The following is a 25,294-nucleotide window of genomic DNA, read 5'->3' as shown; positions in this document are numbered from 1 at the left end:
ATTCCCCACGGTCACAAGTGACTGTGCAAATGGGTAACCCAAGGAGCAGCGCGGGACAGGGAGCCACTCAGGGCCACAAAGCTAGTAATTGTTCTTAGTTCAGGTCTGGCCACGGGGGAGGCCTTAACCTGGTGAGAACTCAGCTAACATGAGAAGGGAAAAAAGCCATGGTCAAGGGCAGACTCTATGGGCCCTCATCCCCCACCTGGAGTCCTCATGCTAAGTCATATCCACTGGTAAGGCTCTAGAAGTGTCAACATCTTGAGGAGTCTGCTAGATTTCCTCTCCCCTAGGGAACTTTGACCTTTTTGCTCTGACTTCTAGGCTCTCGTACAACCTGGAGGACTCACTTTCCAAACACTCACCTGCCCATCGTTTTTGGTAGACTGGCAGCTGGGTGACACACGCCAGGAGGGTGGGACTTGTTTTCCATAGGCCTGAACTCCAACCTCTGAGCATGTACGGCCTCCTTGCAACAGCCCCCCCTCTCCACCCCGGTCTCTAGTACAGAGACAATAGCTGGCTTACAGGCCCCAGAAAACATGGGTCTAGCCTGCAGCCAAGCAGCGTTCAGGAGCCATTCAGCACACATGCATCTGACCCAGTAGTTTCACATGAAGGCATTTGCTTAAAGAAATAATACAATGGTGTATGCTCACAACTCTGTATCTTGGAGGTCCCCACTTGAAAATTGAGAGTATTTGAAAATGACATTGCGAGCTAGGAGTGGCACAGGCCTTTGGTCCCAGCTCTTGGGAGGCAGAGGCAGGCTGATCTCTGTGAATTTGAAATTCCAGGGCAGCCAGGACCTGTTGAAAAAAAAAAAGAAGAAAGAAAGAAAATGATATTGTATCTGTGCAGATTGTAAAAAGAAAAAAAATGCTATTGTATCTGTACAGATTGCATACATGTTTTTCCTTGTGATTATTCTTAAATCATATACTATATTAGCAACTATTTACCTAGCACCAACACTGCATTAGGTCTTATGTGCAGCCTACAGAGGGTTCCCAGCCCCAGGGAGGATGAGCGCCAGCTGTATGCGTTTTACCCAAAGGACTTGAGCACCAGTGAATTTTGGTATTCTTTGGGGGTCCTGGGGTCAACTTCTTCCACCTCAGGTTCTGATGGATGATTTCATGTCTAGAGTGGTCATCAGGAACAGCATATGACACCCGTAATCCATCCCAGCACTGAGAGGCACAGGCAGGAGGATCAGACGCTCGAGATCGTCTTGGACTACATGGAGGTTTGAGGCCGATGATGGCCAGCTGACTCCCTCAATCTCTCTCCACATTAGATCCCAAGGCAGGGTCTCTTACTGAACTCAGGGCTCACCGTTTCAGCTCTGGCTAGCTGCCTCGGTCCAGGGATTTCCCATCTTGGACTCTACGTGCTTGGTTCCAGGTGGGCTGCCACACACAGTTGGCTTTCATGGGATCCAAACTGAATCCTCAGGCCCATGGGAAGAGCGCCTGGCCTATTGAGGAGACGTGCCTTTTGTATGGAGTTGGCTTCCGATAATATTGCTGAAAAAGTAATAAACTGTGTCTAAGGCCCTGAATGAGGTCCTGAGGGAGGCTTCATGCCTCTTCCAGGTATGTGGTGAGTACCTCACAGACAAGGCTGCCAGCTTTTGCTTACAACACAGAGATGATCCCCCTGATCTGGACGTTACTTTATTTTATAGTCCTGCCCAGTGCATCCCAGAAACCACCAGTGACAGCATTTAAATTCCTTATCAACCCTTTGAAGGTAACTTCTGAACCTACAAAATCATACACACACACACACACAAATACATGCATACAAATATACACATATACACACAAATACATATACATGCATACATAAATACACATACATGCACACATATACACACATACACACAAATACACACATACATGCACACATATATACACATACATATACACACAAATACATACATATTTACATGCATATGCACAATATACATATACAATACACATACACACATAAACACATATACAAACATACCTACATATATACACTTATATAGGCACACATATACACACACATACATATACAAACATACACACATATACAAATACACACAAATACACATATACACACACACACAGGTACACAGCTAATGTACAGACAAGGAGACTGCTGGGAAGCCCACCCACACCTATGCTCTTAGTTGTGTCTTATTCTTTCCTTGAGCACCAGTCTGTCTTTCTGTCAACCTCTGTGCATAAATCTATTTTTAAAAATCTCTTTTAGGAGCTGAAGAGATTTCTCTGTGAACAGAGCATTGCCTACACTTCTAGAGGACCTGGGTTCGATACCCACAGGGCAGCTTACAACCATCTACAACACCAGTTTCAGAGGACCCAATGCCCTCATCTGGCCTCTGAGGGCACTAGGCATGCACATGGTACACAGACAGACATGTAAGCACAACACCCATTCATGTAAAAATAATCTCACTCCATTTTTTATTTATTTAGACAGGGTCTTACTATGTATCTCTGTCTGGCCTGGAATTTTCTTTGTAGACCAGGATGGCCTGGACTCATAAAGATCTGCCTGCCTCTGCCAGAATTAAAGGCATGAACCACCACACCCAGTAATTTTGTTATTTTGATTATGTACATGTTTGTTTGTATGTGCCTGTGTGTGTAGGTGCCCGAGGAGGCCAGAGCCACCATGTTCTCCCTGCAGCTGGAGTTACAGGCAGTTGTGAACTGCTTGACATGGATACTGGGAACTGCACTTAGGTCCTCTACAAGAACAGTCTGAGCTCTAGCCACTGAGCCATCCCTCCAATCCATGAAACCCTTTTCTGCAGCAGCGTCAGGGTTCTAGCTTTACTCGAGTGGAGGTCCTAAAAGAGAAGGCCAGCAACAGTGGCGGTCTGTGTCTTTTACTGCACTGCTGCCGACAGTTAGACATCCCCTGGATAGGAATCATGACGTCACTGGGTGATTGTATGTTTTTGCAAAGCTGATTAGCACAACATTTGGAAGGCTGAAACAGGAGGATGGCAGCTTCTAGGCCAGCTTGAGCTTCATAGACCCTGTCTCAAACAAAACCAAAAATCTTACTTGTCAGTGGTGAGTTACTCGAGCCGTTGAAAACAAAACAACAAAACCCAAGAAAGGTGTTTATTTTAAAGTTGGGTGTTGCAGGGACTTCTCTGAGGTCCCCTACGGGAGGCCAGGTGTAGCCAGACCTGACCGGGTGTGGCCAGGTGAGCCCATCTCTGCCAAGACCAAGACCAGCTGGAGGCTCTCCGGTCTGGTTCTTGGCTTGGGTCAGGCACTCAGTCTCTAGGAGGGACCTTTTCAGACCAGGTGGTTGTCCTACCCTGACCTGCACCTGCTCCATTAATCTTTCCTGTCCTAACCTGGTTGACAGAGCCCCTTCTGTCTGTTGACCTAGGAGGGAAGCGTGAGGCCCGGGGAGGAACTGGCGTTCAGTGCCTGCTGTTACCCAGCAGCTGGAGTCCCAGCCCTCGTGGGGGGCCTGGAACTGTCAGTGCTGATGGATGAGGAGATACCAGCAGGCAGTTCTCTTCCTGCTCCCAGCTCCCTACTGCCCTGCTCCAGCCTCAGTCTCCAGAAAGGAGAGCTGACAAAAGCAGCCTTCTGCTTTTTAAATTTCAAGACAGAATCTCACCATGTAGCCCTTGCTGGCCTGAACTTACCACGTAGACCGGGCTAGCCTCAAACTCCCAGAGACTCTCCTGCCTCTGCCTCTCAAGTTCTGAGACTACAGATGTGCACCGCCATGCCCAGCAAGCCAGGTTTTGGTCTTGTGGCCATCATCAATGAACTACACTCAGACCTGGTACTCAACATAATCTGCAGTACCTCCTTACCTCCCCTCAACCCAGGGGGACAGGCAACCAGACGTGGCCATCTCTTGGTGTGTAGCAGGGATGGATGCTAGGGCTTCTCTGAGGGACCAGTCTGAGTCCCTGATATAAGGTGGGGTGATGTGTCCTAAACCATCTCTAGATGACGTGATACTCCACACTGCGTAGTCGCTACATAAATGGCTCTAACCCAGAGCGAGCATAGATTTATACAGGAAATTTATTAGGAGAAAGCGCTCCGGAAAGTGGGAAGGAATATTAATACTATATACGTACTAATAATAGTTCTCATCTTGTATCATTGATAATGCCCCCCCACCTCCCAAAATCCCTCCAGGATCTGCAAAGAGGCAATTGACTTTTTTTGAATGTTTCCAGTCTGTGGTTAGAACTCGGGGCTTCGAAAGCCTATCATACATTTTATATTAATGGGAAAGTAGGCATAATGACCTTTGTGATTAAAATGAAAAGCTTGGAGAGGTGGTTCAGTGGTTAAGAGCATTTTTCTACCCTTGCACCCACATGGCAGCTCACAACTGTTGTAACCCCAGTTCCAGAGGATCTGACCCTTTCTTCTGGCCTCCATGGGCGCCAGACATGTGGTGCACAGGTGAACACTTAGGCAGAACACCCTCACGCATAAGATGAAACTAAAGAAACTTTTTTCGAAAACGACAAGTTAAAAGGCGGCTGCGGTGATGCAGGCAAGTAACCGCAGCACTTGGACAACAGAGGCAGAAAGAGCAGGGGTTCAAGGCCAGCCTGGGTTACATGAGACCCTGTCTCTCAAGAACAGCAAAAGACAAGGCAGGTCAGCTGATCTGTGTCTCAGTGAGGTTGAAAGACGTTTGTGTGTAAAAGGTAAAATGGACTAAGCACATTGAGGCCAAAGGACACTGGGGTTTGGTTTTCCTCTTCTGCATACAACTGTACAAGAGCTTGGGAGGTGAGCTACCCGCTGTTTCCAGTGCTGAGCTGGGAGCCGACCAGCGTCGAGCTCAAATGATCTGTTCATGTTGCCATTCGACTCTGCTCTTCTTACCTTCAAAGGGTCGACTCTTTAAAAGCAGCCTTCTCGGACTTGTCCCCTAGCCTGGATTGGGCCACTTCAGTCATTCTAGAAACTGACTCCTCTCCCACAGGGCCCCATGACACATATAATCAAGCTTGGGTCCCTGCTCTCGTCCAACACTACAGGAGCCACATATAGACTCTTGTGGCTCTGAGCCCTGTGCTGAATCCATCCCATTGTCTGGGCTCCAGGGTCTCTGCCCCTTCCTCACTAGAGGAAGCCTCTTTCCACCCCATCCCTTGACAACATCCTGATGGCAGAAACCAAAACTCAAGCTCACCCAGCATTAACAGGAGAAGCCCCTGGGCTCTCGTTCCAGTATCGCACCTCTCTCCACACCAATCCCACTAAGCGTGGGTTAGCATTCCCAGACCATGAGTGAATAGCAACATCTAGGTGGGAAAGAGTAGCTGATTTCCATCCAGGACCACAGAGAATGCAGTCCCTGCCACAGTCAGGGCCATGTGGTAGACGTATCAGTGCATCTCCAGAGGACCCAGAGTGTAGGGAACGGGACCAGAGTTATGTGTTCAGTGGCTTCCTATCATCAAGGCAACTGGGTAGGCATGGGGACCTGATACCTGCCGAGCTTTGTTACTTGCTGCACACCAGACAGCTCACCCAGGGTGGTTGTAAGGGGTTCAGAATGACGTTTGAAAACATCTAGTAGCTTCCTAGAGCTGCTATTGCAACTCAGCCTACCGCGTGCTCAGTGCCTAACATAATAGAGATTGATTCCCTCACAATCCCAAGGCCAGAGCCTGACACCAAGGATGCAGCAGGTAGGGCTCCCTCCAAAGGGAGAATCCTGCCTGTATCTTCTCCAGCATAGCAAAGTTATCTTTCTAGCCTCAGAAGAACTCTTTTTTAAAAAATCTTTTTTATATTGGATATTTTATTCATTTACATTTCCAATGTTATCCCCTTTCCTGGTTTCCCCTCTGTAAACCCCATATCCCACCCCTGCTTTTATGTGCTACCCCACCCCTACTCCCAACTCCCCTTTCTAGCATCCCCCTACACTGGGGCATCAAGCCTTCACAGGACCAAGGGCCTCCCCTCTCATTGATGCCAGATAAGGCCCCTTCGGTTCCTTCAGTCCTTCCCCTAACTCCTCCATCGGGGTCCCTGTGATCAGCCTGATGATTGGCTTCGAGCATTCATATCTGTATTGGTCAAGATCTGGCAAAGGCTGTCAGGAGACAGCTGTATCAGGCTCCTGTCAGCAAGCACTTCTTGGTGTCAGCAATATTGTCTGGGTTTGGTATCTGCATGTGGGATGGATCCCCCGGTGGAGCAGTCTCTGGGTGGCCTTTCCTTCAGTCTCTGCTCCACTCTTTGTCCCTGTATCTCAGAAGGACTCTTATCTAGAATATTTACAAGTTTATTTTTTTTTAAGTAGCAACTTAATGTTAAGCCAATGAAACTATAGTTCCCAGGTTTTTTTTTTTAATACATGAAGGCCTTCTTCCCTCCTTCCTTCCTTCCTTCCTTCCTTTCCTTCCTTCCTCCCTTCCTTCCTCCCTCCCTCCCTCCCTCCCTTTCTTCTTTCCTTTCTTACTTTTTATTTGTACAGTGCTGTTTTGTCTGAATGTCTGTGTGAGAGAATTGGACCCGCTGGAACTTGAGTTACAGACTCCTGTGAGCTGCCAGGTGGGTGCTGGGAACTGAACCCGGGTCCTCTGGAAGACCAGCCAGTGCTCTTCACCGCTGAGCCATCTCTCCAGCCCTGAAAATGGAAATGTTTACTTTGTGCTAATATATTTCAGAAATATGTCCATTTCTTTTTGATTGACAGAGACTCCCTTTGAATTCCAAGGAAGACATTTAACATAACCACCTTCTTCTTCTTCTTCTTCTTCTTCTTCTTCTTCTTCTTCTTCTTCTTCTTCTTCTTCTTCTTCTTCTTCTTCTTCTTCTTCTTCTTCTTCTTCTTCTTCTTCTTCCAAAGGCCGATTGAAACTGCTTTTTATTCATTTCTTCCTTTCTTGAAATGAGTTAAAACCAAATCATGGTGTGAACTACCGGCAGATAAGGTTTTTACCATTTTTTCATTTGAACATGAAACATAAAACATTTAAGCAACGAGAAACAAAAACCACAGACATAAACTGACAGACATGGACAGCTTGGTGCACCAAGGGAAAAAAAAAGACATAGAGGGAAAAAACTAGATGGTGTCCCACCAAAGTGACCCAGATATCCTACCTACGGAACCCAGAACCAGAAATAAGCATTTCTCCAACAGGAGCCAGGAGAGAGGTAGGATGTCTCCTGCCTTCCCTCTGTTCCTTGGAGAGCTCTAAAAAGTTTTTCTCTTTCTCCAAAGCATCCACGGAGAGTCCGAGAGGACTGTTTTTCCCAAACCCATTCATTCTCTCTCACATCTAGGGTATAAACTTTCTCTAGTCAGGATCCAAAGACTAAAACATAACTCTAAAAGAACACATACACAAAAAATACTTTACCATTACCTTGTCCCTTTTTTATTACAAGTTTTACTCACGCTAGCCCAAATCACCGAGGCCTTTTCTAGCCCATCTTACCCCAATACATCCCTGCTTCTTCAACGGCCAGCTACCTGGGACGTCCCGTCAGGCAACCTTCTCTTTCCCGATCTCGGTGGGACCTCCATTTGTTGATGCCCACAACCACATGGCACTGAGAACCGGGCGTAAGCCTGCGGGATTAAAAAAACACACACATGCGGGTTATTCATGTTAAGAAAGAGCGGGACTAGAACTCAAGTCCTTTGGGAGAGCAGCAGACTGTTCTTTTCTGCTGAGCCATCTCGCCAGCCCCAGCATGGACTTCTAAACAATAATGCAACTGTTAAGACTTTTGGGACACGTGGAGATGGGAATAAATGCATTTTGCGTGGACTTAGAACTGTGTGTTGTTTTTTTTTAAGATTTTATTTATTATATATGAGTACACTGTAGCTGTCTTCAGACACACCAGAAGAGGGCATCAGATCCCATTACAGATGGTTGTGAGCCACCATGTGGTTGCTGGGAATTGAACTCAGGACCTGTGGAAGAGCAGTCAGTGCTCTTTTTGTTTTTTTCCTTCCTTTTTTTTTTTTTCAGAGCTGGGAACCGAACCAGGGCCTTGCGCTTGCTAGGCAAGCGCTCTACCACTGAGCTAAATCCCCAACCCCGCAGTCAGTGCTCTTAACCACTAAGCCATCTCTCCAGTTCTCTGGTTGGTTTTAATATTAACTTGGCAGAAATTAGAATCCCCTGAGCAGGGAGCCTCCCCTAAAGAACTCTGCTGGCTGCCTTGATTGACTCAGGAAGGCATGCCCTGACTGTTGGGGAACCTTCTGGGAGCAGCACAGACCAAGAGGATATTTCAAGAGGAATAGCGAGTTCCTGCTGTTTAATGCAAACTGACAACATGCTTAGACAGCCTTTCGGTTTCTTTGTTTTCCTCTTATCTCTGTGTTGGTTTGCTCTGTTGTTGCTGCTGCTGCTGCTGCTATGGCTGATAATGACAATGATGGCGATGATGGTGATGATGAAGAAGAAGAAGATGATGATGATGACAATGACAATGATGACAATACCTTTGCTTGTGTCAAAACCAGAATTTCAGGCTTTTATCGTGGCCTAGGGACCAGCAGCTCACTAGGAAACTTCTGGGTTTCCAGTGCCAAACTAGAACTGCTGAGGCACCAGCACCGTGGACTAAATACCAGGCTGCTGGCCTCTGCAGTGAGAGACAGCTACTGTGGGATGACTGATCGCTGAGGATCCCAGATCTCTGGGTTCTCAGCCCCTTAGGTGTGATTCAGCTGCAGCTGCTATTCAATGTAAAGTGATAATAAGTGTGTGTGCGTGCGTGCATGTGTGTATGTGTGCATGTGTGTGCGTGTGTGTGTGTGTGTGTGTGTGTGTGTGTGTGTGTGTGTGTGTGTGTGTGTGTGTGTGTGTGTAGGGGTACATTCTCTTGTTTGTGCGTGTGGTGGGAGAGCCAGAGGTCAACTTTGGGTACCCTTCTCTATTGTTTAACTTTTATTGAAAGCCTCATCATTTGGCTAGACTGGCTGGTTAGTGAACCCCAGGATCTGGCAGTCTGTGGTCCCTAAGTCCTGAGTTTAAAGTACACACCTCCTTGTCCTGATTTTTTATGGTTGTTGGGAATTTAAACTCATGTCCTCATGCGTGTGTGACAAGCTCCTTACACATTGAGACAGATCCCCAACTCTCTAAGGGAACGAGAAAGAGAGAGAGAGAGAGAGAGAGAGAGAGAGAGAGAGAGAGAGAGAGAATACAATTGTGTTGTATACACACACATATATACATATACATATGTGTGTATGTATGTACATATTTATTCATATGAGTGTTCACGTGTGTGTTGAGGCCAGAGGTTGATGTTGTATGCCTTTCTATCTCTTGGTTTTTGTCTGTTCGTTTGTTTGTGTTTTGTTTTTGGTTGGTTGGTTTGGGTTGGGTTTGGGTTTGGGTTTTGAGCCAGGGTTTCTCATCCACCTTGAACTCTCTGATTAGCTAGTACTGAGTACTCTCAAGCTGTGGGGATCCTCCTGTCTCTGCCCACCCCACAGCTCTGGCACTAACGGCATAGGTGCATGCATTCACATGGGTGCTGAGGCTTCGAACTTTGGTCCACCCGGTTGCCCTAAAAGTACTTTAATGACCGAGCCCTCTCCCTAGTGCATTTTTTTCAAGATCACCACCACATGTCGATCTTTATATGAGGGACTTGATTGTCTTTGGAGTTTGGAATCCAGGGAGTTCTGGGGTCAGTCCCCTGGAGCTCTGGAGAATACTGGGGATGCACATTCAGACACATTCGTCGTGTGACAGTTGTGTCAGTGTCTCACAATAGCATTGTGCTAATAGTGATTACCTGAGACCAACAAGCAGGTAGAGGTAGAACTGTCCGCCCATTGGCCCCCCAGATGCTCTACCCTCGACCACCACAGTCTACAACAGAAAGGAAGTAGCTTTGAAACCCTCTGTAGTAGGGAAGACACGAGCTTCTGCTCTGTATGCTGTACTGGAGGAACAGTTGGCAAGGGTGGATCTTTGACTTCTCCATAGTCAGTGGAGAAGACAGTGTGGGAGAGGTGGAGCGGGCTCCACAGGAACTTCTGGGCCAAGTGAGGAGAATGCCAATCTATCTCAGACTCATGACTGACTACCATGCTCCTATCACACAGGTCAGAGAGGGCAGACTCAAGGATTCTTTGCAGCGGGTCTAGGCTGAGCGACCGCTGACTTAGCTCTGAACCCTGCTATGCCGCTAACTCTGTGGTTACCTTTGGCCAGTCCCTTCCCCCTTCCCGACCTTCACTTTGCACATGCCTGAAGTCTACAGTGGGGGACTCTTAAGATTCCCCAAGGCCATTTCCAGCCAGGCCATGAGGCTGTTTTGAGATGAGGTCCTGATTCCTTTTTAGCCACTGCTGACTTTTTTGCTACATTCTAAAAGGCAAGGGGCGAAAAGAGGTGGGGTGGGGTGGGAGCTCTGGGTCTGTATAGAAATTCCCAGACTGGCCTAACTGCTTTGTATGTGCGAAGGGGGACTGGGGAAGTCCTGGGGGTGGGGGCAGAGGAGGACAGGGATGGAGCAAGGAGCGGGGAGAGGAGGGTGTGTTGAGGAGACAGAAGAATGAAATAAAGGGCGAAGCCAACAAAAGCAAGTGAAAGGCTGACTGACAAGATCGGAGCTGCAGGCCCTGGGCTGGCTAGGCCTTTGGGATGAAGAATGGACACAAATGAGCTGGATTTTCATGCTTGGTGGACAGTGAATGGGGGAGCATCTTTTAAAACCCTATCAGGAACTCTTTGGATTGTCATTAGATCTGGAGAGGGCCAAAGCCAGAGGGAGGAGTCCACTGAATCTGGCCTCCTGGGTGTGAAAAGACCCTGATACACCAGCGGTGTTGGCGGCTGGCGGTGGGGGTGGGAGGGGGGGTGTTTGGGGCTCTCCTTGCTGAGCTGGGCACGCCAGGGCCCCTCAGAGGTTTCGGTAAATTATTTGGCATTTCAAGAGTCCTTGAAATTCAATGGTAGGCTCCCTCTTCTCTCAGTGGACCCCACACTGGAGCTAGGAGGGGCAGGGAAGCCTGGGGTGGGCTCCAGGTTTCTGGCTCCTTGTGGGGTGACCAACCATCCCTCTTTGCCTGGTATAGGGGGTCTTATAGTACCAATGTCAGAACTCCCAGAAAAACGAAGATGACCGCAGCCTAAGGTGGCGTGTGGTGGGAATAAGAAGGGAGTTATTACCAAATTGCTTGTCAGATGTGACAATGGGCTGGCGGCTTGTGCTTACATTTTTATGTCCTATGGGGCTAAGAATTGTAGCCCAGGTGACAGATTCCCCAGCAAATGTAAAGCCCTAAGTTCTGTCCCCAGCATCACACAAAAACAGGTGTGTTGGTGCACCCTTGTAATCCCAGCATCAGGTGGCAGGAGTGGGAGGATCAGAAGTTCAAAGTCATCCTCAGCTACGTGACCAGTTAGGAAGCTAGCCTGGGCTACATGAGATAGTGTCTCCAAAAAGAGTTTTTATCTGAAAATAGATACTAATGTATCTGTGGGGTAACAGATGCCTGGGCTGTTTCTTCAGGTTGAGGAAGGGATGAGCTGCAAAGAGATGAATTGAGGCGGCTTTGAGTTAGTTAGTGGCCACAGGGCGAACTTCGTGACACTCCCATGCCCTCCAGCCTCTCCCTGCCTCTCCTCACTCAGGACGTTTAGCTTGTAGGGTCTAAGTGCTATACATGAACATACAGTGTCTCTTCTCTGTGCACTCTGGCCAAGGCCACTTCTCACTGGGCACCCAGGAACATGCTACTGTGCTTAACTGCTCCCTGCCTCTGCTTCATCTGCAGAAGAGAAACGTTAATTCTCACTCATAGACTAATACTTAGGAAGACACTAGGACTGCCTCGAATATGGTATACCCCAGCAACAGTGAGTCAGATAGGGTATACCAGTAACAATAAGTCAGATACAGTGTACACCAGTAACAATGAGTCAGATACAGTATAACCCAGTAACAATAAGTCAGATACAGTGTACACCAGTAACAATCAGATACAGTATATACCAGTAACAGTGAGTCATAGTAGCGCATCCCATCAACAATGAGTTAGACATAGTCTAATGAGTTGCCATTAAAATTTTTTTTTTTAAAAAAAAATGAGTGTTTTGGAGGGAGACTATGCCCTTCAGCCAGAAGCATTCTGAAGCAAGTCCTTTAGCCAGAACCCTTCCTAACTACCTCTGCTTCCAGGCTCCTGGGACAAACAAGAGTCCCATGAAACAGGCCAGCCGTGTGAGATCAGGTCTCACATGTACAAGGGACCTAGACATGCTACCCACCTTCCCTGAGCTGCAACCTGCACAGAGCTCCTGCCAGCACATCCTCATGTTGTAGAATGCTTGCCAGGAAAATGCAGCTCCTCAATATTCTACCCAGGAAGCAATCTTCTTTCCGCTTTTGTCAGTCAATCAGGAGTCACAGGGGGACAGGTCACAGTGTCCTAGTATCTCGCTTAAAGATTTATTTTATTTATTTCATGTATATGAGTACACTGTTGCTCTCTTCAGACACACCAGAAGATGACATCAGATCCCTTTACAGATGGTTGTGAGCCACCATGTGGTTGCTGGGAATGAACTCAGGACCTCTGGAAGAGCAGGCAGGGCTCTTAACCACTGAACCATCTCTCCAGCCCTCCTGGTATCTCTCTGAATGGCTGAGCACAAGCTCAAGAATGGGATGGAGCTCACCCAGAGAATTGAATGCTCTCTCTCTCTCTCTCTCTCTCTCTCATACATGATGCTCACAAGTGGGATCAAGTGAAGAGGCTACAAAACCCACGATGCAAGAGGAGGAAGCAGACCCGATTAAGGCCACTGGGAGATTTGGGAGGTAGCACTAAGCACGGTTGTGGGAGCTGAGGCTGGGGGATGCCAGCACTTGGTGTCAAGCTCGCTGCTGAGAACAGAGCATCAGATGGAGTAGCAAGAGGACACTTGCTATTGTCCCAGGGACATATACCAGATCACCTGGCCACAAGGCCAAGAGCTGACTTTCTAGGACTGGAGAAATAGCTCTGCCGTTAAAACCTCTTCCTGCTCTTCAGAGGGTCTGAGTTTGGGTGCCAGCGTCCACACTGGGCAGCTTGCAGTTTCCTGTAATTCCAGCTCTAGGAGATCCAGGACCTTATTCTGGTCTCTGTAGGCACCTGTGCTCATGTGACACACTCAAAGAGACACACGCAGACACCTACACACACATGTACACGTACACAGAGATAGTATATAAACACACACACACACCACAATATTTTTTAAAATAGGGAAATAGCTATAAAGCTGACCTCTTGCCAGGACAATAGCATCTAGGGATGGCAGGGTGGGCTTGAGTAGAAGTCACAGAAGCCTTCTGTGTCTGCACAGGTGCTGGCTCGTGCTAGATGCTGTCCTTGCGCAATTAATTCTGACAATGAGGCTGCAAGAGGTCAATACTGTTCCCTTTCATCCCTCATTGACCTGCTCAGACCTTTGGGTGGGTCCAACACCACACTAGGGAGAGGAGGAGCTTAAGTTAGAAACCTAGACCTTCGTCTTCACAGCCAAGACTATCAACTACTGTACTGTTATTATGAGATTCACACTGAGTCGGGGTGGGGGTGGGGAACAGCAATGAAGGATGCTCTGTTGGAACTGCATGGTTCCTGGGTTGCTTCAGTGTAACCCACGGAGGAGTGTTGAGGGGAGTGGGCAGGGACGTGTGTCTGCTGTAATGGACTCTGAGATGATAATTCCTGAATCTGAGCAATGGGTATGAGAGAGTTCACAAAGCTCTTCTCTCTAGACATTTTCCAGCATAAATCGGGTGGGCTTATCCTAGCTGCCTAGCCCTGGGTGATTGGGAATGTGTTACCGGACCTCTCTGTGTCTCCGTTTCCACACTGGCCCAGGTCCCATCTGCCCCAACTCATTGTGGTTCTGCCGTGCTGCCCAGACCATTCCTGGAGTATACAGAGTACGTGACAACACCTTGACCTCCCAGGACACAGGTCCCCATATTTCTAAAAGAAGTTACAAACTCCTTGTGTGTTTTTGTCTCTTACTCCCTAGAAAGAAAATGTCTGGCAGGGATGCCTATGTGTTTGGTCTGTGTGCAGACTCCTGGTGTGTGTGTGTGTGTGTGTGTGTGTGTGTGTGTGTGTGTGGTATGCATGTCCAAGTGTGTGACTTCACAGTGTGCTTCTCATTCCACCTGTGTGGGTCTCCGCCTCCCTTCTTCCAAGCCGCCACCTGTTCATTCCTCATTCAAAAGGGGCCCGGGAGTGGGGGAGCAGGCAGAAGAGTGGTGTCCAGGTCCAGGGGCAGGCACATGAGGCTCTGGGCCTCCCAAACACTAAGGATGATAAATGGGGTCCAAGTCTTTCAGGCTTCATTATAGAGTCGCCATGGGTTTGCCCAAACCATGGCAACCAATTCAAGCAATGACCTAATAAAGCAAAGGCAAGGGGGAAAAGATGCATTCAAGACCCCCAGTCAGGCCTTGGCTCTCCAGGGGCAGTAAATTTTCTTCAGTGGGTGTTGTGTCCAGGCCCCAGACATCTTAAATCTCTGCCTCAGGAGTGGGGGGCAGGGAGGTCTGTGAAAGCCGTGAATGGATGGATGTTCCTGATCAGTGCAGCGGGGTGTGTGTGTGTGTGTGTGTGTGTGTGTGTGGTTCAGATAAGTATTCAGTGAGGCAGTGTGTTCTGGGCCTCCTATAGAACTTAGCCTAATGCACTGGGGACAAGGAGACACCTGCTCCAGCCTTGGGAGGCAAAGAAAATACCTGGGCTTCCTTTGTGCAAGCTCTAGTATGCTTGTCCCAAAGAGGGTGTGTGTGTGTGTGTGTGTGTGTGTGTGTGTGTGTGTGTGTGTGTGTGCGTGTGTCCACAGGTGTATGTATGAGCACATGGGAAGGTGAGAGGATACTGTGGGAAAGCCAATGGTACCCTTTCATCTCTGCATGATACCCAGGTTGGTTTCCATTAACTTGACACAACACTAGACACAGCTGGGAAGAGGTGATCTTAATTGAGAAATTCCTCCTCTGTAAGAGTGACCTCAAGACGGATGATCAAAATGCGAATGCTTCACTCCTTCTTTAGAAGGAGAACAAGAATACCCTTGGCAGGGAATAGGGAGGCAAAGATTAAAACAGAGGCAGAAGGAACACCCATTCAGAGCCTGCCCCACATATGACCCATACATATACAGCCACCCAATTAGACAAGATGGATGAAGCAAAGAAGTGCAGGCCAACAGGAACCGGATGTAGATCTCTCCTGAGAGACAGCCAGAATACAGCAAATACATAGGCGAATGCCAGCAGCAAACCACTGAACTGAGAACGGGACCCCCGTTGAAGGAATCAGAGAAAGAACTGGAAGAGCTTGAAGGGGCTTGAGATCCCATATGAACAACAATGCCAAGCAACCAGAGCTTCCAGGGACTAAGCCACTACCTGAAGACTATACATGGACTGACCCTGGGCTCCAACCTCATAGGTAGCAATGAATATCCTAGTAAGAGCACCAGTGGAAGGGGAAGCCCTGAGTCCTGCCAAGACTGAACCCCGAGTGAACGTAATTGTTGGGGGGAGGGCGGTAATGGGGGAGGGGTTAGGGGATGTTTGCCCGGAAACCGGGAAAGGGAATAACATTGAAATGTAAATAAGAAATACTCAAGTTAATAAAAAAAAAAAAAGAGTGACCTGTAGGTAAGTCTATGATAGACGGACTGTCGTGGGAAGTGTAAACCAAACAAACCCGTGTAAACCAGTTGCTTCTGGTCATGGTCTTTATCACAGCCATAGACAACTAAGTGATACATGAGGGTGTGAGGGAAGTCAGGTTGCGAAGCCTACCCGGCAGTTCTCTTACCTGCTGAGTCATCTTTTGGGTCTCCAGAACCAAGATTCTATGTACCCAAGATTTCAGTTACCTTGAATGGGATACACACTTCTATGATTACCCCAGGGACTTCTGCCTCCAGGTCCACATCCCTTTGTCTGTCCCTACTGCTGGGCTGCAGACATGATGTCATGAATTTCTTCCTGGTGAATTGAATGTTACTAAGGTGATGGGTTGTCGCGTGTGGATTGTCATGCATGTGCTGGCGTGTGTGTGTGTGTGTGTGTGTGTGTGTGCCCATGCTTTCTCTGCTAGTCATCTATAGGAATAAGATGAGGCAAGGGAGGCACCCTAAGGAACTCCCCAAGTCTCACCATTACAGGAAGTGTGTGAACATTGTCTTCCACTCCAGGAGCAGCTGTGGTTTTCTCCATCTTTATTGCTATAAATCAGGCGACTTACAGCGTCTCAGTGACTCAGCTTACATCATCACCTTCGTCACCAGGTGGAATCAGTGCCACTAAGTGTTGCATAGCTACACGGGACCCCTTTAAAAGGTTCCCGTCTCTCCAGATCACTCTCTGTGTCTTGTTCATTTTCTCTGCCTCCCTGCCTCCCTGCCTCCCTGCCTCCCTGCCTCCCTGCCTACCTGTCTGTCATCTCCCTATTTCCCTGTCTGTCTATCTGTCTCTCTGTCTGTCACATGTTCCCACTCCCAGTTTTTCACTCTACCCATCCCCCCTAATAGACCTCTTGGTTAGATCTGTTGTGTGACAATCTCTTAGCCTACTTTGACCCCAACCTGCCAACGTACCCTTTTGCCACATTATCTTAGCATTTGTAGTTGACAAACCGGAAGCTTGGAGCAGCGAAGTGACTTGTCCACGGATAGGATTGTGAAGTATCAGAGATGAGATCGTTGCTAGGCCCTGTCTCTTCCCTTGGCTCACTGAAATGGTCTCAGCTCCATGGCCACCGGCATGGCTGCTCTTGTGGTCAGAAACAGCCCGGCCATTATGGAAATGCAGGTATTAGGTTATATGAGGTTTCTTTGAAAATCAGTCCGCGAACTGCCAATATTGGTTGTTGTGGCTTGAGTATGCTTGGCCCAGGGAGGGGCACTACTAGGAGGGGCACTACTAGGGGCACTCCTTGTTAGAGGAGGTGTGTTACGGTGGGGGTAGAGTCTGAGACCCTCCTCCTAGCTGAAGACAGTCTTCCCCTGGTTGCCTTCAGAACAAGATGCCGAATTCTCATCTCCTCCAGCACCCTGCCCACCCGCCTGCCTGCTGCTGCCTGCTGTTTCCTGTCATGATGATAACAGGCTGAACCTCTAAAACTGTAAGCCAGCCCCAGTTAAGTGTTCTTTATAAGAGTTGCCTTGGTCATGTGTCTCTTCACAGCAATGGACATCCAAACTAAGAAGTTGGTACCGGGCAAGGATTGGGGTATTGTTGTGATAGGCCCGATCGTGTTTAAAGGAATGTGGATTCGGGGACTTTGGATTTGGAAAGTCATGGGATGCTTTAAGTGGGACTCAATGCCCCATCCTAGTAGGAATATGGAAGATATTGGGGCTGAGGGTTGTTCAAACTCTGGAGAGTGTCCTTGTGATGCTTTCATGAAAAAACGTGGCTGCTTTTTTGCCCTCGTCGGAAGAGTCTCCCTGAGGCTGATGTGAAGAGATTCAGATTGTTTGCGTGGACAAAAGAAGTCTCAGAAAAGCCCAGCATTGGGGCTGGAGAGATGGCTCAGTGGTTAAGAGTACTGGTTGCTTTTCCAGAGGTCCTGAGTTCAATTCCCAGCACCCACAGGGCAGCTCACAGTTCCAGCAGACCCCACACCCTCACAGACATAAAAGTAGGCAAAACATGAAATAAAAATGAATGATAATTTAGAAAAAAGAAAAGAAGAGCCCAGCATTGATTTTGACCTCTGGTTTACTGTCAGTAAGAGCATTTTGATCAAGTGTAGCAAGCTCTAAAAGGAGAAATATGGAACGTGTGTATCAAAGAGTAGAGGGGCGCCGGAAAGCAGAATAGAGCCAAATCTTGTGTTCAAGGATATTAAATAAAATTAAGGGAATGGTGACCCAGGGGCAGGATCTTATCCAGTTAGGTTTATTGCTTATGTTTCTGCAGTGGAACAAGAGGTAGTTATATCATGTTAGGCATTATTGTTACCTGGTTCTTGTCTTCATTTGGGCTTTTTATCTGGAATGAACTACAATCCAGAAATAGAGGGCACACCTGTGATCCAGATTCCCAGGAGATTTTGTGCAAGACACAAGCTTTTGATCTGGATCTTGGGGATTAGCGTACCTGAAAAGCTTAGGTCCAGGCAAGGTGGTACACGCCTTTAATTCCAGGAGACAGAGGCAAACAGATCTTTGAGTTCAAGGCCAGCCTGGTCCACAGCAAGTTCCAAGTAGAGAAAAGCTTAGGTTCAGGGGTGGTGATACATACCTTTAATCCCAGGACTCCGGAGAGAGAGGTTTTTAGATCTCTGAGTTTGAGGTCAGGTTACAGAGCAAGTTCCAGGACAGCCAAGTTGAGGCAGTAGAGGAGTTGGGAAACAGAAAGCTGGTGATAATGTAATAGAACAAGGGAGCCATGTTCCGGCCCTAGCAAGCAGCAGAATGTGGCAGCTTTGGTCATGTGGCTCTGGCTTTAGAGTCGAAAATAGAAGGGGTTACTGAAACAGTCAATGTTTGTTAGCTGGAGCCAATAAATTAGTGGTGATGAAGAGGAGACCAGCACCACTGAGGTGAAATCTTCTGAGAAGTGTTATCTGAGAGCACGAAGAAGCTGTGTTGCAGAGATAGCCAAGGCTGTAACTTGTGGTGCAGCTGGACTTGGTAGTGTGTAAGAGTCACCCAGGTGGTACTGGTTTGAAGGAATGAAGGAGTCATGGAGAGCAGCTGAGGCTTGGTACCATGAGAGGCCAGGAAAGACCATTGGTGAAAGTGTAGCCACATTTGCAGTTGACAGTCCAGGACTGAAGGGATCATGCAAAGAACTTGAGACTTGGCACCATGAAGAGAGCCTAGGAGAGGCTATTGGTGAAGCCTAGTTGCAGTGGAAGACCCCAGCATTTTGGAGATGCCAGCACCATGAGATAACTCCAAGAACAGCAGCAGCAGTAGAATGGAGTCAACCAGACCCTAGAGTGCTACGGAGGGCAGAGCTCTGGAGATGCAACCCACGCCCTTTGGAGGAGCCCAGAAGATCATGTGTGGATCCCAGACATTGAAACAAGAAGCTGTAAAGTTGAAGATGCCTTGGGGACCCCAAGATCTTCCAGATGCCAGAGCTGTGAGACATCTGCTGCGGAAATCTGCTAGGGGAAGTAGAACCAGCCTAGGAGAAAGAAAGAAGTTTGTTGCAGTCAACAAAGCTGAAAGGAGTTGGACATCAGACATGGAGATGCAGAGTTTGGAGCTTGACCGGCTGGTTTTTGGTCTTGCTTTGGTCTAGTATTTCTTTCACTAGGATGTTTTGGGATGGTAATGTATATCCTGGGCCATCGTGATATGTTAGAAGTATGTGACATGTTTTTTTTTTTTTTTTTTTTTTTTTTTGGAGCTGGGGACCGAACCCAGGGCCTTGCGGTTTAGGCAAGCGCTCTACCGATGAGCTAAATCCCCAACCCCGTGACATGCTTTTTTGATTTTGATCTTATAGAGGATTAGAGTTAAGAATCTCAGAAAAGACTTTGAACTTTGAACCTTTAAACATTGTGATAAACTATGGATTATTGACGTTGGACTCTTAGGTATGGCCTCCCTTCCCCCATAGACTCATGTAGTTGAACAAGTCTATGGAGGCCAGGGAGTGGAATGTGCTTGATCCAAGGAGTGGCACTATTAGGAGGTATGGCCTTGTTGGGGGAAGTGTGTCACTGTTTGGGGGGCGGTGAAAGTCAGTTCCTTCCTGGCTGCCTTCAAATCAAGACATAGACCTCTCAGCTTCTTCCCCAACCCCACATCTGCCTGGACACTGCTATGCTTCCTGCCTTGATGATAATGGACTAAACCTCTAAAACTGTAAACCAGCCCCAATTAAACGTTGTTCTTTATAAAAGTTGCCTTGGTCATGGTGTCTCTTCAACCCTAACTAAAACATTGTTTATTCTGACACATAAGAAAATATGAGTCTGCATAGTCTATGCATGAATTGACCTCTCATTTACTCAACAGACACTCACCAATATTTATGTGCCAGCCAGTGGGTGACAGCTAGACATTTCTAAACACAACAGAGCCAGCAAGCCACTTCTGGAATTAGAATTGACGTATAGAGGAGAACATGCCTGCACTTCCACTCTGATATCTGGAATCTGAAATCAGGTGCTTACCAACTGATGAATGAGTACAGAAAATGTGGCCCCTGCCCACAGTGGAATACTATACAGTGACACAGGTGGTGCCGAAGACTGTGATACTGGGTAAGATGGGCCAAGCACAGAAAAAACTGTGACCTTGCTCATCTGCGGAACTAAAATATCCCATCTCAAAGAAACAGATAATAGAGAGACGGAGACCAAAGAAAGGGGGAAGGGAGAGGGATCATGGGAAGTTCTTGATAGGAAGCTTCAGTTTGACTGGAAATTAGTTTCCACGAGAAAGCACACTGTCGGGATGGCCCCAATTGTCTCCCTGTGATTGATAACACATTGTACATTCCCAAACAGGTCTTTAGTATTCTCAGTCACATACATGCATGCACATGCACATACAGTATAGGGCCAGGGAGACCATTCAGCAGGTAAAGGTGCTTGCCTCCAAGCATGATTGCTGTGACCCATGTGGTGGAAGGAGAGAACTGGCTTCTACAAGCTGTCCGTTGACATCTACTGTGCTATGACACGTGTGCACTTCCCTACCCACCCATATAAGTAAGTGTAATAGAAAGAAATGATAAGTGCATAAAGTGAGGGTGCGTTAATTAGCTTTATTGCTGCTAAATGTATATTTAGATCACAGTGTTCCGTGTATGTACATACTGGTGGATATTCACTCACTAGAAGTATGAATCAAGGGGAGAAAACAATATGGATAAAATTTCCACGCTGGAAGCTTGAAAAATGGGGAAAGGAGACAGGATTTGGGTACGCAGAAAACACTAGGGGGAAAGCACAGAATGAGTGTCCGTGTGTGGCCAAGGGAAACTCCGACAGGTCAGTATTTCTGGGTGTGAAGGCAAGGTACTGTGAAAAGAGAGTGAGGGGCTGGAGAGATGGCGCAGCCATTGAGAGCATTGACTGCTTTTCCAGAGGATCCAAGTTTGATTCCCAACACCACCAGGGTGGCTCACAACTGTCTGCAAGTCCTGTTAATTCATCCTGGAATCCATTCTCTTCTGGACTACATGGATCCCAGACATGCATATGGTATGCATATACACATGCAGGCGAAACAACCATAAAAATATTAAAATACTAAAATGAAAAGGAGAGAGGAAGATGTTGATCAAAGGGTATAGAATTTTAACTATCTTGGGTTAGCAATTATGTTCACTGTACATTTTTAAACTGATAAGTGTTAGCTCTCTGGTCACAAGTAGACACGGTCTAGGATGATAAATCCAATAAGAAATAACAAATACCACCCAACTCAGTCTTGATGGCAATCCAGAATCGGCTCTCCAATTCTTCAAGCCAACTACCATCTCCAATTCATCTAGGTCAAACTTTGTCATGGTCTCCTAGTGGGTTGAGCTAAGTGTTCTGTGATGCTCCAGGGTTTAACTTTGAAAGCTGTGGGTGAGTCCGGTCTGTACCTTATTTCTCTTCCTAGTGTCAGGACCCATGATGATGCAGCGATGTCTTTTGGTTGGCAAGGACCTAGGAACTGATGGAAGATAAAGACGGAAGGAGTCCATGAACAGTTACTCAGCAGAGCTGCCCACCAGGAATGCTCAGTAGCCCAGTTATGTGGCATTAGTCACTGTCTCCACTTCATGAGTGAGGAAAATAGACTTTAAGAAGACGAGGAGGGGTTTAATGCAAAACGGCAAATTAGTGGCAGCATCAGGATTTGAACTTGTGTTTCTGTGTCTAAAGCTAATCACCTCCCTGGCATTCTACCTTTGCATTTGGAAGTCTTCCTTTTACTCAGGTCCTTGGAGAGAGAGAGAGAGAGAGAGAGAGAGAGAGAGAGAGAGAGAGAGAGAGAGAGAGAGAGAGTTTTGCTAGGACATTCAGGCAGGCAGCAATGAAGGCCCATACTTACTCACTAGTGGGAACTTGGTAGTCCTATGTCCCAAGGAATCCATCCTGGATGCATGGATCGAAGTGAGTAGGCAGGCAGTTTTCTGTACCGAGAGCAGGACATGTCCAGGAGCATCTTTTGCGCTAGGACGACACGGCTGTTTCAGCACCATGGTCAGGGCCACGCTTAAGGCTTCAAGAGCTAAGGAGTCGCTAAGGAAAATTAGCTAGGCAGTGATGGTACAACAATCCGTCTTAGGCCACGCAGCTCTGACACAGAGATAATGGTCAGGACCTAGAAGTGGGCCAGGAGCCCTAGAAGTCAGGTGGAGTGATGCACAAGGGAGCCTCTAGGTCTTGCTGGAACCCTGGGGAAGTAGCTGGACTCAAAGATGTCCCCCCAACTCCCGTTTCTCTTCTGTCTAAGGGCGGAGAGTGAGGGGTACTGAATCACTACACTAGAGTTGGGATTCCAGGTCTGGTCTCTCCCATGGTCACCGGATGACAATGAGCCTTCTGGCATCCATGTGCATGTGAGTGAGGACGCTCATCTTACCCTGCACATTGGCAGTAAGAGGGCATCTGAGATGGGTGCCCAGCCTCAACTCATCTACAATCCATCCCTGCATCTGGCTCCTTGAACTTGGGGCAGGCGGTCAGCAAATGCTAGCTCCTGTTTTTGCCTTGAGCACTTGTTGGCCAGAATTTTGAAGTTGGGGTATAGTGGGGAGAGGAAACTCAAGAGAAAAATCTCGTAAGTGTAATTAGATTTGTTTGGAATTTATTCTGTAAAACTAGCCTACCCCATGTCTTTCCACACTATCCTTGGTGCTAGGGACTTAAGGATTTTTGTTTGTTTGTTTGTTTTTCCTTACATCATTTCTGGTAGAAGTGTAGGTGGGGTACTGGGAGCTGCAACTTCACTCTTAGGTTACCAGAAATCGAGTGGGTACTCATTCACTAGTTTTTAGAAACTGTCTCTCATATCCATCTAGCTGAGGCTTGTCGACTTATCCAAGGTCACACAGCAACGCAGCCCAAAAGGGTGGGGTGCTCTCAGTCCTGCCTGCTTTTGTGCCAACCCAGTGGCCTGACTCCCAGACATTAGCATTCCAACAGCTCTGGGTGGCTTTGTGCTCCAACCAAGGCCGGCTGGGGTGGGGGGGGGGGGAGATGGGGGCAGGGCACCATAAATCTACCTGCTTGTGTGTGCAGAAGGGGTTGGGGTGGGGGTTGAGCCCAAGATTCATGCGCTGTCCTTCTGGGAGCTAGGAGTGAGCTCTGACAAAAACAAAACAAAACAAAACAAAAAAACAAAAACAAACAAACAAAAAACCAGAGAAGAGGAAGTTTCACTTTTCCTGACAGGACTTGGAATCTTATTAGGGTCTCTGGGAGCTGGGTGACCTCAGATCACAGGACCAACCAGAGGCCAGTCAGAGGAGCTCCCAGCAGATACACTGAGCTTTAGAGGCTGCAAAACATCAGATGTCCAGAGTGGTGAGAGGCAGGGGAGTGTTGTGGCTGTAGTTGGAGTCACCCATATTTCCAAGAAGCACGGGCAGAGCCAAGGCATGGAACCTTAAAATTTTGAAGAAAATTAAATCAAACCCTAAACTTTCATCTGCTCCTCCTGACTTGGAGAACAGTTCAAATGACGCTGGGGTCAGATCCACCCCCAACCCTAGTTAACAGCTGAGCCAGGCGGGTTAAATTGTACATGATATCCTCCGGTCAGAGGATGAGTCTGTGTGTTCACCTACATCCCCTAGCCAGTGCTTGGGAAATCTGAGAGAGTGGACAGTGGGTGCTCCTCAGGATCCTCCATTGTCCAGACCCCATCTAGTTTCAGATAAGTCACTTGTACCAAAGGAGCGCCCCCCACCCCCAGAGACACACTACTTTTTACAGTCTGGTACAGTAAAAGTGATCTTTCTGCTTCAGGAATTCTCTGTATGTTGAGTTTCACCTCCCAAGGACATCCTAGGGCAAGCCTTCTGCCCTCCAAGCCCAGGTAGCCGTCTCGCTCTCCATCTGTGGCTCATTCTCATGTAGCAACAATGTTACTTTGGTCTTAAGTGATTTTGTCTCCCTGAATGCTACTGTCCCAGAAGGCTGGGAACAGTCCTGCTTTTCAAAGATTTGCCCATACCCCTCCCCCCAGTGCCTAACACATAGCAGGCAGGCTTGATCTGTGTACAGCACAGAGCTAGTGACACCTGCCCCCGGGCAGTGCCCCAGGTGGAAAGTTGGCTGTTGTCGAGGTTTCCAATAACCCATTAATCTCCCCCTCCCAGATTAAAGCCACCAACCGAAACAACGCTCTGTTCATGTGCTTGTTTGCAGTGTCCCATTCCCGCCCCTGGCAACTCCTATCCTTGATAAGGAAGACAGCTCTCCTGAGCTTCCTTTGGGGACTTGGGAATAGAGAAATGTTCAGATGGAGGGGGGAGGGCATAGAAGAGAAAGACGCCAGAGGCATTAGCATCAGAGCCTGAGAAATTGCCACCTGTAAGCTCCAGCCCAGAGGCAACCTACACACAGATCACTCGCTGGCTGCAGCCTACCTGGGTGGATTCGCTTCTTTTTCTTCCTCCTTTGGGTTGGTCCCTGGGTATCTGCTCTCCAGTATCTTGGCCCCAGAGACAAGCTGTGCAGTTCTCTAATAGCTCAGCGCAGCTTCTCTGGACAATCAGTTCCATGTCTAGTTCTTCCCTAGCTACTTCTGGACAGCTGGCTTCCAGTGCTACAGTGAGCCAGTCTCTGGCCACCCAGAAAGCTAGAGAGCTCACTGGGCTGCAAAGCCAGGTCCCTTTGTGAGCAGATACACTTTCAGTACAGAGCATAGGTTTCTAGGTGTACAGAGATCCCAGCTAAACCCTCTACCTTCTAGGCTAAACTGTTTGAGAAGATGGCTTTCTAGAGCCTGGTGAGCAAAATGTGCCTTAGGGGAAGAGTCATGCTGAGTGTCTAAATCAATGCCTTAGGGGCAGGATCCCTGGGGGTGGTGTTTCTAGGGACTCCTATTGTAACTTCTTTTCCTATGGGCAATGGAGTTCTAAATCCAAGCAGGGGTGTGTGTGTGCGTGTGTGTGTGTGTGTGTGTGTGTGTGCGTGTGTGTGTGCGCGCGCGTGTGTGTGTGAGTGTGTGTGCGCGTGTGTGTGTGTGCGCGCGTGTGCGTGTGTGTGTGACTGTGTGTGAGTGTGTCTGTGTGTGTGTGTAGAGGTTATAAAGTCACTAGTCCCA

The sequence above is a fragment of the Rattus rattus genome, chromosome 18 (genome assembly GCF_011064425.1).
Source record: "Rattus rattus isolate New Zealand chromosome 18, Rrattus_CSIRO_v1, whole genome shotgun sequence".
Lineage (NCBI taxonomy): Eukaryota > Metazoa > Chordata > Mammalia > Rodentia > Muridae > Rattus > Rattus rattus.
Note: the sequence above shows the minus strand (reverse complement) of the source record.